The 19536-nt window shown below is 39.8% G+C and overlaps 2 pseudogenes; both read left to right on the forward strand.

The window, feature by feature from the left end:
• Window positions 1-2177: 2177 nt before the first annotated feature.
• On the forward strand, window positions 2178-6249 carry LOC113323871 (annotated as a pseudogene).
• A 3281-nt stretch (window positions 6250-9530) lies between these two features.
• LOC113324829 lies at window positions 9531-11648 on the forward strand (annotated as a pseudogene).
• The last annotated feature ends 7888 nt before the right edge of the window (window positions 11649-19536 follow it).

Raw genomic sequence — 19536 nt, forward strand, 5'->3', positions numbered from 1 at the left:
TGCAGTTTAGTTTCATCATATTGGTATTTCAGCTTTATAAGAGTAAAATTCTGACATTTTTGTTTTTGTTACTTGATTCGCATTCAAACATCTTCAACAAACAATTAACAGACCCAAATGGTAAGTCTGTCTAATCTACTACATAAGCAATCTTTTCATAATTTGTTCCAAGGGTGTTACGCCAGTGTTCTTACTAGATTTCGTATTGCTTTCTATTTGAAACAGGACCTATGTATTATAATTGTGTATACATATATCTCATGAAACAGGACCCATGAAACAGGACACGTGTATATAGAAAGATACGTGGAAAGCATGCAGACCAAGACATCAAAATACGATGCACTACGGAACACCAAATAAACCCCAAGGAGTTACTTTATCTCATCCCCAAAAGAAGATCAACGGTGGAGAGAAAGTTAGCTGACACGAACGTGACAGGGGCAGAAGACACTTGTCTGACACGAGCAGGCATCTCAACCACCCTCATAAACACTCTGAGCAGTATACGTGTCGATCAACCCGTGGGACGAGCGAGGATGTCTCTGCGTGATCAAGTGGCAAACGCAGACCTCTGCGTGATGGACACAAGACACTAGAAGATAAGGTTCCAACGGCCTTCAGAGATGGGTCCCACACTCTAACCCTATAAATACCCCCTCTCCACCGAGAGGAAGGGGGATCGGAAAAATCAGGAAGGGAAGGAGAGAGAGATTTCGAGTGTAAGTTAATCCTTTAGAAGAGAAAATACATGTAAACCCAAAAGTCATTCGACTACTCTTGTAACCGCGAAGAACATAGTGAAACTACCAACCCCGTGGACGTAGGCCTTAGTGCTGAACCACGTAAACCTCGGTCTTGTTTATATTTCAGCACTTTATATTTGCCTAACCCCATGGATCTTTATTTGTATGTATTGCTTTCTTTATTTTTACCTATATCCCGTGCGCAAACGCCTCGCATGGAGTTGTTAGATGAGGCTGTGATAAACCCGAAGGTTTTGAGCCAAGGAATCAACACTAAGATATCATCATCACAAATCACTCTAGATTACGATGATTGGTTGTGAGCGTTCGGATGCCTTCGTGACTTGAGTGCTCACAATTTGGCGCTAGAAACAGGGACTTCGTCCCGGTAAAAGATTTATCTTGTCCTGTGATTTCACCTTAAACTGGCATACGATTGCTCTGATTTATTAGCTCGGACCGTATAGATCATTTGTTAATTTTGTTATATTAAAAAACGCACCTATTATCTTCGATAAGATTTATTGTTTTGATCCATGGATTTACGTTTTTCTTTAGATCTCGTGCGAACCTGTCTCTCAGGGGGGTTTTCATAGTTTTTTTTAAAGGATCTACTTGCATTTTTAAAAGGATCTCTTTTAATAAAACTTTAACCCGTGTATTGTAACTCGTATGTATTAATACTCTCCTGGAGGAAGATATTTCGCCAACTAACCCGATTCACGCGGATATTCCCGTTTTTCGCTGTTTGAAATTCCCTTGTGCAGAAAGAACGGATTGTGAGTAAAGAAGGCGAGTTTCTGCGAGATTTCATTGTCGACAAAAGGACCCATGATGGAAAAGACGCAGGAAGCAGGAAAATCCAAAGCTTTGTCAAAGGAAACACCCAGGACGACCCCGGTCATCACCCGAAGCAAGCAGAAAGGAGACAAAGCTAAAATCACCAGTCAAAGGCAAGATACTGCGGAAATCACTTCACATATGAACGCTAATTTAGTTGCAGCCGCGGCTCTCAGAGCAGCGTCGACAAAGTACGGTGCGGCTGCGGTAGTCCCGAAGGCTGCAGAGGCTAGCAAAACTTGTGCTATGAATCAATTTCATCAACCAAGAGAAAGGGTGGATGAATCCAGAACATACCAACTCATGCACCTTCCAACTTTCGGAATGCCACCAACAAATGATCAAAATCAAACCATACCGGCAGCTCTAGCACCGCAGAGGGGCACTCACCCCGATTTGGAAATGCCAGCAACCGAAGCTGAACCTCTGCCACCTTTAGTGCAGACCGTAGAGGAAGGCGGCACCATGGCCGTAGTGGCACGGGCGGGGACTCCCAATCAAGGGTCCAACCAATCACATCGACTGATGGCTGAGCTTGAAGAATTGAAGAAGAGCCAGCAGGTTTACGCAGATTCAAGGTTAAGGAAGATTTTAATATTATATTACAATTATCTTATATTGAATATTCCTAATTCATAATTAATAAAATAAAAACTTTACTTATCAATTATTTAAAGTCAAGATGTAGTATATTATAATCAGGGTTAGTACAAGTTGCTTAGTTGTCTTCTTGATTAAAAATCCAAGAGTTTGAAGTAAAAAAGCCTGGTGTTGGCTTTTTATCATCATCATCATCTCGTTTTCTTCTTCTTTTTTACGTTTCTTCCTTACTCTCTGTTCTTAGATTTGATTGTAACTGATGGCGATTTTAGAAAGTTCTGTTCATTTGATTAAAATGATTTTCATCTTCTTATGCTGTACTCTCATAAGCAACTATGGGGTTCGAGCATTTAACAACGACATATCAGAAACTGGATTGGATGGGGTTGGAGTTAACAGAACAGGCTATCACTTTCAGTCTCCCAAGAACTGGATCAATGGTAAGTTCTCACTTCTCACTTGATTGTACATATCATCATTAGTTTGTTTGATTAGTTTTTCAACTTAACTAATCATATATAATCAGCATTTCAACTTAATCTAATCCCGGACCTCCGTCATTTATTTCTCGGAGATAAACGGCGATCATACCCCGTGGAATTTTGGTGTTTCACAAGCATTAACATAAAATGGGATTGAAAGTTTTAGCCCTTGCTAGCAGTTCCATTATTATTATCTCAACTAGTACTGTTTTATGTTTTCTTGCTCATTGTTACCAATCTTGCTATGTGTTATCAACTGAAGTACTATTTTAACATTGTTTCATGCTTCTTACTTGGATGGCATTCAAACCTCTCCAACAACAATTCACCAGACCCAAATGGTAAGCCAGTCTTAGCTCTTACACATACATGAGAAATCTTTGTTGTTTAGTTACTTAGAGTTACAATGGTGTTCTTAAAAGAACTCTCATGATCTGCAACAGGACCAATGTATTATAATGGAATCTACCATCTTTTCTACCAATACAATCCTAAAGCTGCTGCATGGGCAAGTGATATAGTCTGGGGCCATTCTGTATCAAAAGATATGGTCAACTGGTTTCGCCTTGATGTTGCAATGGCCCCTACGGATTCATTTGATGTCAATGGGTGCTGGTCAGGTTCTGCCACTATCCTCCCTGGTAACAAGCCGGTGATGCTTTACTGGCATAGATATAAATAATGTACAAGTTCAGAACATTGCTGTGCCAAAGAATTCATCGGATCCCTTACTTGTAGAATGGAAAAAGCTAGACAAAAATCCATTGATTTTGCCACCCAATGGCATTAACGGAACTTCGTTCCGGGATCCGACAACTGCATGGTTAGGTAAAGATGGGTATTGGAGAATTCTAGTTGGGAGTGAGAGAAGTAATCTGGGGACGGCGTTGTTGTTTAGAAGTAAAGATTTCATGACATGGACAGCATCTGAAAATAACTTCCATTCTGCACCAGATACTGGTATTTGGGAATGTCCAGATTTCTTTCCTGTGCCACTGAAAGGTAAAAAAGGATTAGACACTTCTGCGAGTGGAGCCAATGTTAAGTACATCTTAAAGGTGAGTGTTCAAAGAACATGGTCAGATTTCTACACAGTTGGGGATTACTATCTGAACAAGGATGAGTATGTACCTGATAACACTCCAGGTAACCATTATTCAACAACTACAGGACTGAAATTTGATTACGGGAAATTCTATGCGTCTAAAACATTCTTCGATGAGGCGAAAAACAGAAGGATATTGTGGGCGTGGGTTAACGAATCCGATTCTGCAGCAGATGATTTTGCTAAAGGATGGGCTGGCATTAGGGCTGAACATGGTGTCGGTTAACCATTGGAAACCGACCGAACCAGACCAATAAGCAAGAAACCGAACCAAACCATTTAGATTTGGATTGGTTTGGTAAAAAATGTTGAAAAACCGACATTACTGGTTTGGTTTTGGTTTGACCTGAAAACCGAACCAAAAACCATTGGGGAACCGATTAATTTTTAAACTTAATTTCTACCGTCGATTTAAAAGTATTAGATTCTACCCATTAATTTAGAGGATAAATAGAAACCCTAAATCTAATATTTCATTATGATACTCTCCCTCTTTCTCTTTCTCCTTCTCTCAGCCACCTCCCTTCTCCCCCCCAACTACAGCTGCTGCTATTCGACTTTTTTCTTCCCGTCTTCCTTCTTTTTATTTGTCAATATATAAATTAAGATATATTATATATCTTCATTTGATCTCTAGAATTAGAGTAAGCTTTAACTATTCTTGATTTTTTTTTGTCTGTATATTTGTGTAAACCAATACTATCGGCAACTACGATTTTTTATCTGTAAATTTGTATTTTTTTTTGGTTTGACATAATTATTGGTTAACCAAAAACCACTGGGACAAACCGAAACCAACTGGAACCATTTGGAAACCGAACCAATGGTTAATGGATTGGTTTGGTTTAGATTTTTAGAAACCAATAATATTGGTTTCGGTTTTGGTTTGGCTAGAAACCGAACCAAAACCGACCATGAACAGCCCTAGCTGGCATTCAGGTTTGTTTATATCAGTGATAATTATTTAATATGATAGAATAGCTGATTCTTCTGTAAATGATATTGCTAATACTAGTAGTTTTTAACCAATCTTGTATTGTAGGCAATTCCAAGGACACTGTGGCTGGATAGAAATGGAAAACAACTTCTACAGTGGCCAATCGAAGAGCTCGAAACTTTAAGAACAAACGAAGTGAAGTTGAAAAAGACACCTCTCACCAAAGGAAGTCTATTTGAAGTTCAAGGAATAACAGCTGCATAGGTATTCCGAGTTAGAATCAATTTAAGAGCAATGTGTTAAACTTAGTAGCCATATTTTTATGACTATGATTCTGAATATTCACAGGCTGATATCGAAGTTAGATTTCGTTTACCAAGTTTAGAAAGTGCAGAATCATTTGATCCTTCATGGAATGACGCCCAACAGCTCTGCGGAAGGAAGGATGCTACTGTTCAAGGTGGCATTGGACCGTTTGGGTTGTTAACTCTAGCTTCTAAGGACTTAGATGAATACACAGCAGTATTCTTCAGGGTTTTCAAAGCTCTAGACAAGCCTGTTGTGCTTATGTGTTCTGGTGGTACCAGGTCATCATTAAAAGCAGAATTAGATAAACCCTCATCTGGGGCTTTTGTGGATGTTGACTTGATTGATGGTGAAATTTCTCTGAGAAGCTTGGTAAAAAAAATCTATCTTCCTTTGTTGTTTTAGAGTGAGAGGAACAAACTATTTCTACTTAAATTTGTTCAATTCGATTGCAGATTGATCATACAGTAGTAGAAAGCTTTGGTGCTGGTGGAAAAACATGTATCACGACTAGAGTCTATCCAACTTTGGCAGTAGGAAAGGAAGCTCATTTATACGCTTTCAACAACGGTACTGAGACTGTTGAGATTAAGAGACTAAATGCATGGACAATGCAGACACCTAAAATGAATCTTGGCCATGAGATAAGTTCGTTGTTCGCAGCTTAAACATAAGGTCAATTATCATTAGAGGAGGAGTTACAACTCTGGGAAAATCAGTCCATGTTACTGTATTCTTGCAATAGAAATTTAGAGTGATGCTGAATGTCTTCCGTACTGCAAATATTGGCATCCTCTATTGTTTTCCCGTTTTTCACATGTGAACACAGTTAACATATAGATTCCAGTTTCTGGCTCTCTGCCCCCTCCTGTTTCTGTTTTTCTTTTCCCTTCTGAATTTTCCCAAATACTATTAACAATGTCGAGGGTCTATATAATTCTTGCACTAAGGGAAGAATACTGCTGATGCCATTGATGGTGCTGCAAGTATGGTCACCATCATATGGATCTGGTAGTGGGAGCTGGTATGCTATCCGCATCAGCATCTCTCACACTGAAAGTTACAGAGGGGATGAATGTAAAGTGGAGGCAAGATTAATGAAAGATTTAAATATTACAAATTTCTTCAAGTCAAGAGTCATTGTATATTATAATCAGCACAAAGTTGCTTGCTTAGTTGTCCTCTTAATTATTTAGAATTGTTTGAACTAGTAATATACCTGGTAATTTCCTATCTCCTGTACTTCTTTTATATTTTCTATGTTTCTTCCTTAGTTCTATTCTGAGAGTTTACAAAGTCTGAATCTCATAAGGAACTGTCTGAGCATTTAACCAAGTCATGTCAGAAACTGGATCATCAGACGGGTTAGGAATTAACAGAACAGGTTATCACTTTCAGTCCCCAAAAAACTGGATTAACGATAAGCTCTTCTGCTTTCTCATTTAGTGCTTATAATCATTTGCAGTTTAGTTTCATCATATTGGTATTTCAGCTTTATAAGAGTAAAATTCTGACATTTTTGTTTTTGTTACTTGATTCGCATTCAAACATCTTCAACAAACAATTAACAGACCCAAATGGTAAGTCTGTCTAATCTACTACATAAGCAATCTTTTCATAATTTGTTCCAAGGGTGTTACGCTAGTGTTCTTAGAGCGTCCACAGTGGGAGAGTAAACCCAAATATTTGGTCTTTTGAACAGACATAGTGGAACGTACTATCGATCAAATTTTGATCAACGACTAAAACCCAGAGTATATTTGGTCTGGGACCAAGACTAAACCCAGATATAGTCGAGCGTTGATATACTTCACGCCCCACCACCAGGCGGACATATAGTGCACGTCCCACATCAGGCGTTGGTATAGTCTACGCCTCACACCAGGCGTTAGTATAGTTTACGCTCCACATGGGGCGTATGTAAAGTCTATGCCCCATTTTTTTTTTTAATTATTTTGTATGGGGCGGGCATTATACCCCCGCCCCATTCTTTGTTTTGAAAATCAATTTAGTGGGGCGGGCATTATACCCCCGCCCCATTCTTTGTTTTGAAAATCAATTTAGTGGGGCGGGCTTTATACCTCCGCCCCACTTCTTTCATTTTTTTTTTTTTAGTGCACGTCCCAATCAGGCGTTGGTATAGTCTACGCCCCACACCAGGCGAACGTATAATGTACGTCTGACCAAATTTAGTCTTTCCACCGTAGCGTCACACACCATACTAAGCCCAAAATTTGATCCTTTTTTCCCTCTTTGGTCTTTGGTTATACTCGCACCACTGCAGTTGCTCTTACTAGATTTCGCATTGCTTTCTATTTGAAACAGGACCTATGTATTATAATTGTGTATACATATATCTCATGAAACAGGACCCATGAAACATGACACGTGTATATAGAAAGATACGTGGAAAGCATGCAGACCAAGACATCAAAATACGATGCACTACGGAACACCAAATAAACCCCAAGGAGTTACTTTATCTCATCCCCAAAAGAAGATCAACGGTGGAGAGAAAGTTAGCTGACACGGACGTGACAGGGGCAGAAGACACTTGTCTGACACGAGCAGGCATCTCAATCACCCTCATTAAACACTCTGAGCAGTATACGTGTCGATCAACCCGTGGGACGAGCGAGGATGTCTCTGCGTGATCAAGTGGCAAACGCAGACCTCTGCGTGATGGACACAAGACACTAGAAGATAAGGTTCCAACGGCCTTCAGAGATGGGTCCCACACTCTAACCCTATAAATACCCCCTCTCCACCGAGAGGAAGGGGGATCGGAAAAATCAGGAAGGGAAGGAGAGAGAGATTTCGAGTGTAAGTTAATCCTTTAGAAGAGAAAATACATGTAAACCCAAAAGTCATTCGACTACTCTTGTAACCGCGAAGAACATAGTGAAACTACCAACCCCGTGGACGTAGGCCTTAGTGCTGAACCACGTAAACCTCGGTCTTGTTTATATTTCAGCACTTTATATTTGCCTAACCCCATGGATCTTTATTTGTATGTATTGCTTTCTTTATTTTTACCTATATCCCGTGCGCAAACGCCTCGCATGGAGTTGTTAGATGAGGCTGTGATAAACCCGAAGGTTTTGAGCCAAGGAATCAACACTAAGATATCATCATCACAAATCACTCTAGATTACGATGATTGGTTGTGAGCGTTCGGATGCCTTCGTGATTTGAGTGCTCACAATTTGGCGCTAGAAACAGGGACTTCGTCCCGGTAAAAGATTTATCTTGTCCTGTGATTTCACCTTAAACTGGCATACGATTGCTCTGATTTATTAGCTCGGACCGTATAGATCATTTGTTAACTTTATTATATTCAAAAACGCACCTATTATCTTCGATAAGATTTATTGTTTTGATCCATGGATTTACGTTTTTCTTTAGATCTCGTGCAAACCTGTCTCTCAGGGGGGTTTTCATAGTTTTTTTTAAAGGATCTACTTGCATTTTTAAAAGGATCTCTTTTAATAAAACTTTAACCCGTGTATTGTAACTCGTATGTATTAATACTCTCCTGGAGGAAGATATTTCGCCAACTAACCCGATTCACGCGGATATTCCCGTTTTTCGCTGTTTGAAATTCCCTTGTGCAGAAAGAACAGATTGTGAGTAAAGAAGGCGAGTTTCTGCGAGATTTCATTGTCGACAAAAGGACCCGTGATTGAAAAGACGCAGGAAGCAGGAAAATCCAAAGCTTTGTCAAAGGAAACACCCAGGACGACCCCGGTCATCACCCGAAGCAAGCAGAAAGGAGACAAAGCTAAAATGACCAGTCAAAGGCAAGATACTGCGGAAATCACTTCACCTATGAACGCTAATTTAGTTGCAGCCGTGGCTCTCAGAGCAGCGTCGACAAAGTACGGTGCGGCTGCGGTAGTCCCGAAGGCTGCAGAGGCTAGCAAAACTTGTGCTATGAATCAATTTCATCAACCAAGAGAAAGGGTGGATGAATCCAGAACATACCAACTCATGCACCTTCCAACTTTCGGAATGCCACCAACAAATGATCAAAATCAAACCATACCGGCAGCTCTAGCACAGCAGAGGGGCACTCACCCCGATTTGGAAATGCCAGCAACCGAAGCTGAACCTCTGCCACCTTTAGTGCAGACCGTAGAGGAAGGCGGCACCATGGCCGTAGTGGCACGGGCGGGGACTCCCAATCAAGGGTCCAACCAATCACATCGACTGATGGATGAGCTTGAAGAATTGAAGAAGAGCCAGCAGGTTTACGCAGTTGTTGTAGCTCTGCTGGCCAGAGAAAATCAAGATTTAAAGGATCGGAAAAATCAGGAAGGGAAGGAGAGAGAGATTTCGAGTGTAAGTTAATCCTTTAGAAGAGAAAATACATGTAAACCCAAAAGTCATTCGACTACTCTTGTAACCGCGAAGAACATAGTGAAACTACCAACCCCGTGGACGTAGGCCTTAGTGCTGAACCACGTAAACCTCGGTCTTGTTTATATTTCAGCACTTTATATTTGCCTAACCCCATGGATCTTTATTTGTATGTATTGCTTTCTTTATTTTTAACTATATCCCGTGCGCAAACGCCTCGCATGGAGTTGTTAGATGAGGCTGTGATAAACCCGAAGGTTTTGAGCCAAGGAATCAACACTAAGATATCATCATCACAAATCACTCTAGAATACGATGATTGGTTATGAGCGTTCGGATGCCTTCGTGATTTGAGTGCTCACAATAATGGTATCTACCATTTATTCTACCAATACAATCCCAAAGCTGTCATTTGGGAAAGTGCACTTTCATGGGGCCATTCTGTGTCAAAAGATATGGTCAACTGGTTTCGCCTTGATGTTGCAATGTCACCTACGGAAACGTATGATATCAACGGGTGTTGGTCAGGCTCTGCCACTATCCTCCCTGGTAACAAGCTGGTGATGCTCTACACAGGCATTGATTTAAACAACGGACAAGTTCAGAACATTGCTGTGCCAAAGGATTTGTCAGATCCCTTACTGGTAGAATGGGAAAAGCTAGACCAAAATCCTATTATCTTGAGACCGGATGACATTACTCCAGATAAGTTTCGAGACCCGACTACTGGATGGTTAGGTGAAGATGGGTATTGGAGAATTCTAATAGGAAGCGAGAAAAATAACAAAGTGGCTGCTTTGTTGTTTAAAAGTAATGACTTCATGACATGGACAGAATCTGAATATGCATTTCACTCTGCGGAACCAAATACCGGTATGTGGGAATGCCTGGATTTTTTTCCTGTGTCACTGAAAGGGAAAGAAGCATTAGACACTTCTGCAAAGGGAGACGATATTAAGTATGTCTTGAAGGTGAGCATTCAGGATACATTTACCGATTTTTATACAGTGGGGAATTATTTTGTGAACAATGGTGAGTACTATGTACCTGAGAACACGGTAGGCGATCCTTATTCTCCAGTTACTGGTCTAAGATTGGATTATGGCAAATTCTATGCATCTAAAACATTCTTCGATGAGGTGAAAAACAGAAGGATACTGTGGGGATGGGTCAATGAGCTGGTATTCAGGTTTGTTTATTAGACTATCACAGTTTTTTGTTTTTATCTTTGTGAATATAACGATTAAACGAAAACTTTGATTTGATCTAACAGTCGATTCCGAGGACATTATGGCTGGATAAAAATGAAAGACAACTCCTACAATGGCCAATCAAGGAACTCGAAACCTTGAGAATAAATGAAATGGAGTACACTAAGAAACTTCTGACTGAGGGACAACATTTTGAAGTTGAAAACATAACAGCGGCACAGGTATGTTCTGAAAACTCAATTCTCAACTCTATTTCATGGTCTTGGTTTTCAGATGTTTGTTTACTTGCTATAATATTTTCACAGGCCGATATCGAAGTTACGTTTCGCATACCGAATTTAAAAAATGCAGAAGTCTTTGATCCTTCATGGGTTGACGCCCAACAGCTCAGTGGTGAAAAAGGTGCTGCTGTCAAAGGTGGGATTGGACCATTTGGATTGTAAACCTTAGCTTCTAAAGACTTGGAAGAATATACAGCAGTATTCTTTAGGATTTTAAAATCTGAAGACAAGTATGTAGTGCTTATGGGTTCTGGTGGTGACAATCACAAAAAAAAATTATAAACGTTTTTGAAGCTGCCATTTTATAACCAAACTAACTTGATGTTTGCAATAAACATATGTCATCCTTAAGAGGAGAAGGAGAAGGACTAAAGAAACCCTCGTATGGGGCATTTGTGGATGTTGATTTGGTTGATGGGGAAATTTCTTTAAGATGCCTGGTAATAATTTCTTTCTTCTTTTATAGTTTTCTTCTGTAGCATTGATCATTTTGTAGGGGTTGGAATACGATTAAATGGTTATTTTTGCTGCGCATATTTGTTAGTTTGAATTAGTTCAACTGTGATTGCAGATCGATCACTCAGTGGTGGAAAGCTTCTGTGCCGGAGGAAAAGCTTGTATCACAACTAGGACTTATCCGACACTTGCAGTAGGAAAAGAAGCCCATCTACATGCGTTCAACTACGGATCAGAGGCTGTTGAGATTGCAAAATTAAATGCCTGGGCGATGAAAACACCTGAAATGAATCTCAATGATGGGATAGACTTGCTGCGCGAATGAGATTGTTGGACTCGGAGTTACTGAACTGGAGGAAGTCGGTCTATTATATAGCCGTCACTGTGGCTGTTTGTTTTTGTTTGGCCTAGGGGTGCACATACCCTACCCATATCCGTCAACCCTACCCTATTCGCCAGTTTTTTAACCGTATCCTACCCTATCCACTATTTGGCGGGTAGGGTGGCGGGTAAAGATTTTCCTAACCGCCAGTAAACGGGTAGGGTGGCGGGTATAGGCCATATCCTACCCACCCTACCTAAGAGTGCACATACCCTATCCATACCCGCCAACCCTACCCTACCCGCCAGTTTTTTAATCGTATCCTACCCTATCCATTATTTGACGGGTAGGGTGGCGGGTAAAGATTTTCTTAACCGCCAGTAAACGGGTAGGGTGACGGGTATATGCCATATCCTACCCACCCTACCCGTTGTGCAGCCCTAGTTTGGCCAGCTTGAGCTTGTTCTGTCTGTCAGTTGTGGTGGTGGTTGTTTTTCTTTTTCTGAGCCTGATTAGTTCTTTTTACGTTGGATAATCCGATTCTCTTGGTGGCCTTAAGTTTTTTTTTTTTTTACTTTCTTTTTTCATGTTTGTCAGAGTCCCTATCCCTATGATTCCATGAACATCCATTTGCCATCCATAAAACTTGAGTTTCCCAACCAAGTAAAATCATGTTGAATCAACAGTCGTTACCCCCTGGTATGTGCCGCTTTCCTAATTCATAGGAGAGCAACCCTTCTCCCGAAGTTACGGGCCATTTTGCCGAGTTCCTTCGACATGGTTCTCTCAAACGCCCTAGTATACTCTACTTGTTCACCTGTGTCGGTTTGGGGTACGGTCACAGTTCATCAGGAAGATGTCCCTCCTAATTCGAAGTTTTTTCCTGGAAGTTTCAACCTTGTTGACTATGGCAGGTTTTGGTGACGTATTGTTTTCATTGCTTAGAAGGCAAGGCTCGTTAGCGGGCTAAACCCCTCACATGTAGAACATATGAGTCGCCCCTACTTTGCTCCCCGATCCGACGCTCCAAGAGACAGGCACGATTCATTAGTCAAAGGAACTTCACTTTCGTGTACCCATTGGACTAAGCCCTTTCGGGTTTTCCTTAGGGACCGATTCACTCTGCGTAGATTCACTCTGCGTAGATTCACTGAACACAGAAAACCTTCAACTGGCAGACGATCTTGTTTTTCACAGGATTTCTCGTTACTCATGTCAGCATTCTCACTTCTGATATCTCTAGGTCTTGTCACCAAAAACCTTCACCGATTGACGGAACGTCCCGCTACCGACACTTGATTCAATGTATCGTCGCTTCGGTGAATCACTTGAGCCGCGATACATTTTCGGTCCATGAAGCTAGACCAGTGAGCTATTACGCTTTCTTCAAAGGATGGCTGCTTCCAAGTCCACCTCCTGATTGTCATAGCTCGATCACTTCCTTTTCCACTAAGTGATTGCTTGGGGACCTTATAGCGCGTTTGGATACCAGAAGCAGAAGTATTTCTGTTTTTGAACTTCTAGAAGTTGCTTCTGAGAAGTTGAAAAGTTAATAAGTGAGTCTGGCAACTACCTAACTTATAAGTTGAAAAGTAAATAAGTAAGTTTGGCAAATTTATGAATCAGAAAAGTCAAAATATCATTATTATTGTTTTATTTTAGTATTAAAACCGTGTTAACAATGATGATAAAAACTTGCAAGTAATAGTGAAATAAATGAACAATATATACGGATACCGAACGTAATGCTTGTGAAATCTTTGATTATTGAAGTTATAGAAACATACAAATTTTTGCACATACGTAAACGTTGATGCAAGGACATGCCGGTGCCGATACCTCTCGATAAGAATCTATTTTGCGATGTCTTTTTTGATATTCACTTGCATAGAAATTGGCATAAATTGTAGCTTCAAAAATGTAACCTGTTACAGGGGCGGTATTTTAATAGGACAAAAAGGGTCATTACATGATCATTCAAGGTGTCCCTTATAAACAAAAATACTGGAAATGACAAATTAACCCTCATAATTGATAACCTAGTTTAGTGATGATAATCAAGTTTAGTGTTAATGATTAATTTCACTTATATTAACTCAAAATCAAAACCAAAATCAGATTTTTAGAGTTAAAAAAAAAGTTTAAAGGAGAAGGTCAATATCAATCAGTTGAAGAAATTAACCAACAAAATGAAGAACTAGGACCTGAAAATGACCGGGTATACTTCTAAATTAGTCCTAACTAGCTTTTTGTTGCTTAAAGTTATCTAAAGTACGTAAAAGAATTCAATTTTTTTACATTTTCGGAGCTAATTACGGTTGGAATTTTGCTCATAACCAACTGTAAATCGAAGTTACGGTTCGTAAAAAATGAACTACCAACCGTAACTGGTTAAATTTGAAGATAACCCAATCGTAAAACCAGTTACGTTGGTAACTAAATATTCGATACCAACTGTAACTGAGTTACGGTTCGTAAACTAAAATGGTTACCAACCGTAACTGAAGAAAATTCTCAGATATAAGAACATACGGTTGGTAATTGAACTATTATCAACTGTAACAACATCAAAATATCCAGTTACGGTTCGTAATTGAGTTTAAATCAACCGTAACTCACATAAACCCAGAAATTTCAATTTCAATTTTCATCTAAATCCCTAATTTTTGATAGAAATTAAACTTAAATCGAACAAAATAAACCAAATCGTAACTGGGTTTTCAAAACATCCCTCATATAAGTCATTACACTACATTTGGTTAATTTTCGAATCGTCGATTAATCGAAGACGATGAAATTTTGAGTTTTAATGGAGGTTACGGTTGATGGGAGGAGGAGGAGAAGAGAAGAAGAAAGAAAACAAATTTTCAATTTAGCTTTTATTTAGGTTAAAGAATGGGGATAATCTAGTTAATTTACACCCCTATAGGACATCCCCTAACCAACTAGAGGGAGATTACTATCACACTGCCGTCCCTCTAATAAACCATGCCGCCCCTCTAATAGGTTACTCAAAAATATCACTCGGCTACCACCTTGTGTACGTGAGCGATGAAAAAATCTGTAATCAATATTTTTTCCATCCCATCACCTGTGACACCACCATGAGGAGAAACTTGTGTACTACCATCTAATGGTGGCATAGAACTTGGCACAAGAACTTTATTATCAGGCATATTGATTTTTGGCACAAGAACTTTATTATCAAGCATATTGGCACAAGAACTTTATTATCAGGCATATTGATTTTTGGCACAAGAACTTTATTATCAGGCATATTGATTTTTGGCACAAGAACTTTATTATCAGGCATATTGGCACAAGAACTTTATTATCAAGCATATTGATTTTTGGCACAAGAACTTTATTATCAGGCATATTGATTTTTGGCACAAGAACTTTATTATCAGGCATATTGGCACAAGAACTTTATTATCAGGCATATTGATTTTTGGCACAAGAACTTTATTATCAGGCATATTGGTATTGGCACAAGAACTTTATTATCAGGCATATTGATTTTTGGCACAAGAACTTTATTATCAGGCATATTGATTTCATCTTCACCATCCGTAGAAGAAAACCATCGGCGACGAAAATGGGTGTCCATAAACGATAGTGGCATCGTAAAATGGTAGTTAGCCATGACCCAAATACTGTATATGAACCTAAAATGTATGACAAACGGTACTGGCATCGTAACAAATGCCATAAGGAGAGTAAACAACATGCTTCATATGAATCACAGAAATATTGTCAAATACATCTAGTGTAAGACAACTCTCCCCCGTCAATCAGTGTAACACAAATCTCCAAAATTTCAACAAGCGTAGATATCAATCAGACCCAATTTAATTTCCATTGATTTGATATCATAAAGAGTAACTAAGAAATTAAAAAGCAACAAGTTACATAAGATTTCAGTACTTCTATCATAACCAATTAGGAGAAAAAAACCTAAAAAAAAATGGCCGAAAATTTATAATTTCAGTTTTTTATAATCAACTAACCTTTTAATGGTACTATTTTATATCTTCAAACTTCTGTGTATCTTCTTATTTCTTTGCACAAATTATTCTTGAGTTTATGGAAATGGAAAAGAAAAGAGGAAAGATGAAATTGTGATTAGGGAAGAAAAGATATTCCCGAGGAGAAGCTGCAGAAGCAACTTCTGCCAGAAGTCAGAAGCCAGAAATATTGGCTTCAAGAAAAAGCAACTTTTCAACTCACAATTAGGGTTATTTCCCTCTCGACTTTGGATCTTAGCACCCAAAGTCTGGTACAAACGATTTAGACCCGTATTCGGAGTTTCCCCGGGGTTGGTATCTGGCCACCCTAGCCCAATGAGTGCTCTACCTCGGGCCATCGACTTCATACGCTCTATTGAAATAGATTTCGCGGAAAATCAGCTATATCCGATCTTGATTGGCCTTTCACCCCTAGCCACAATTCATCCCCGTATTTTTCCATATATGTGGGTTCGGTCCTCCAAGGCTTGTTAGGGCTCTCTTCAACCTGCTCATGGCTAGGTCGATCGGTTTCGGATTAAATAAGAAGAACTAGAAAATTAACCTCTGGAAAGTCCCTACACCTAATAACTTAAGCTGCTCTCCCCATTTTCTCGCTGACCCATCATGCAAAAGGTACGCCGTTAGAGCCATCTTCTCCTTCGACTAATTGTTCGCATCGGATTTCAAGTTCCCTATTGCACTCCCTAAATAGGGTTCTTTTCACCTTTCCCTCACGGTACTTGTACACTATCGGCCATTGAGGAATACTTAGGCTTAGAGGGTGGTCCCCCTTCTCGCGTAAACGCGATCATCATTCGAACACGCTGCGTTTTACTGGGAAGGATCGAACCTTTGAACGAATCTACAGGGCTATCACCTTCTTTGGCCAGATCTTCCAACCTTTTCACAATACAGTTCCCTGCACACGTAGAACCTTGGTCATCGCTTGCTAGTTTTTCCTTCCCCATGGCCTTTCGCCTCTGAAAGCGTCCTTCCTTCTCAATGCCCGAGCATCCATCCAGTGCATTCTCTTCGCTAAGGCACTCAGAACTGAATACCAAGGCCAACAAGCAATAGTTCTTACCTATATAGCCCCCTTAGTAATAGACCGGCAGCGTTAGCACGCCCATCCCTTTTCTTGGTGCCTTTAGAGTGCATTTTTCTTTGACTCCGAGTTCGATAGCTTCATGGAACTCTAGTGATTGAAGTTTTTCTTCTCTTATGATGAAAGTGGTTCTTTCTGTACTTTCACCAAGTTCTTTAAGGTTGTGTTTTTCTTCTCTTATGAGTTTATTGAATTCACTTCATTAGTTCTTATCTGACGATGAAAGTGAGCGAGATCTTATTGCAAGATGTAAAGATATGATCATCGTCAGCTACATTTCCCATCGGACAAGAAAGCGATGAAAGACGGACATCCTTTCTGCTACTAAACTCCGGTTACCCGCATTGTCCGGGGCAAAGCCTTTCGCATCGAAGTTGCATGTCTTTCTTGAACTTCTTCTCTTATGAGTTTAGTTAATGTGATTGGAGTTTTTCTTCTTATTTTATGATGAGTTTCAAAGCATCGGATTTTTCTTGCAAGTCCGAAAAAAGAGACAAAATTCATGTCTTCCTAAAGTTTCATATTTTCTTATGTCCAGTCGAGTTGACTAGATAATTAATTAATGAAAAGGAAAACTTTCTTACCTATGATTTTAATTGGGATTTGAGTGAGAAAATAGAGGCGATTAATCCACCTTAAAGAGGTTCGAGGTCATCTACACTGCGCATCAGATGAAGTAATGACAAGTAAGGATCGGCACCCGAATGACCTGTCCGCGAATCAGACCCGGTATCCAGGTACGGAGATAATACATAAAATACAGTCCTTCTCATGGGGCACTACTCATTGCGATCGATTAACATTCATGAATCAGATACTTCAATCGGCGTTCTTCTTGCTCTCGTTTTCAGGTTGTCTTATTTATGAGTCCAGTTAAAACAGGAGGGTAGGGCCTCTCCTCAAGAGTCCAGTGTGTAAAGACCTTTAGGTCGATACTTAACACGCCTATACCTAACATATGACCTTTACTTTTTTGGATTTGTCCACTAACAACCCACAAAATAAGAAGCTTTTCTTTCCATTTCCACACACAATTAGATCCTCCTCCTTGCATTAGATCCTTTAACGCCTAAAGTTCCAATAGGTTGAATTTTGATCCCTCTCTAGAAAGATTGGCGGAGAAACGAGTCTTTCATTTCAGTAGGTCTCATTAAATTGAGAGATAGGGACAAGGAGAGAGACCTATGAGAACACACAAGCAGATCGGAGAGATCAGATAGCCAGATATGTGATGATCCACCACTGCTGCTAAGTCCAATCATGAAAGAGTCATCTGCTTGCCATCGATGTTGTGCGATTACTCACGCGCATAAGTTTTCTTTCCGGGAGGGAAAGTACTGAAATGAAGGATCTGTCGAAAGCACTAGGATCCGGATCTGCAGCGCTTACTATTTAATTGTAAACAGAACACTGGTTAATTTAACAGTTAGCAAATCTGTACCCTAGCAGCCTATTCTCTAGCAGCTGATTCAAGACCATCCGATTCAATTGCATCTACTTCGAAAAAAACTTATTATTATGGCGGACCGCCTTCCCATAAAGTTAATGCCCTATCCTAGGATTGGATTCATCCCCATATAGAACTGAAACCAGAGCAAGAACCTAAAAAGCGATAACAAGCTAAAAGGCGCATCTCTCTAAGCCAAGATCGTCTGCTCTTCAGAAATTGATCCAAAAAGTACCACAGCTCCTTCATTCTTAGGCGAGCGAAGTGACCCCCGTTGGACGTTGGAAGAAAGAAGCTAATAGAGAAGAAAAGAAAGAAAGAAAGAGGTGAACTCGATCGGGTTAATTATCAAATACGATCCTTGCATCATCTGATCTCGATCGGGTTAACTCAAAAATTAAGAGAGTTCGCATCGAATAATCCAATTGAGACTATCGTCTGTTTATAACAAATCAAGATTAGATGGAGAAAGAGATCTCTAGTCAACACATTCCTATAAGCTAATATACATTCATGCCCACTTCTGTTCCTAAGAGCCCATCATTCTACTAAAGGATGGAGGCTACTTTCGGGACATTGGTTGCAGCGATTTGTAGACCAATATCAAAGGTATTCGCTCCTGTCTCGTGATTCACTGTGCATCTGAGATGAATAAATGAGGGTCATTCTTTGTTCAGAAAGAGACAACTGCCTATAATAAGTAGATATCACAACTAATATCGTAGAATAAGTATCTTCTTTCGTGAGAAGAAGTCAGGAAACTCTCATGCTTTCCGTTGGTCAACAACCAACAAAAAAAGAGAGTTTTCTTCTTCGAAACACCTACAGATGTAGAGGGAATCATTCAATCTCTATTTTATGACAACTCTGAATCGATGGATCTTCTCCACTAACCATAAAGATATAGGTACTCTCTATTTCATCTTCGGCGCTATTGCTGGAGTGTTGGGTACATGCTTCTCAGTAATGATCCGTATGGAATTAGCACGACCCGGTGATCAAATTCTGGGTGGAAATCATCAACTCTATAATGTTTTAATTACGGCTCACACTTTTTTAATGATATTTTTTATGGTTATGCCGGCGATGATTGGTGGATTTGGGAATTGGTTTGTTCCCATTATGATAGTTGCACCTGACATGGCATTTCCACGACTAAACAATATCTCTTTCTGGTTGTTGACACCAAGTCTCTTGCTCATATTAAGCTCATCCTTAGTCGAAGTAGGTAGTGGTATTGAGTGGACGGTCTATCCTCCCTTAAGTGGTATTACCAGTCATTCTGGAGGAGCAGTTAATTCAAAAATTTCTAGTCTTCATCTATCTGGT

The sequence above is a fragment of the Papaver somniferum genome, chromosome 11 (genome assembly GCF_003573695.1).
Source record: "Papaver somniferum cultivar HN1 chromosome 11, ASM357369v1, whole genome shotgun sequence".
Lineage (NCBI taxonomy): Eukaryota > Viridiplantae > Streptophyta > Magnoliopsida > Ranunculales > Papaveraceae > Papaver > Papaver somniferum.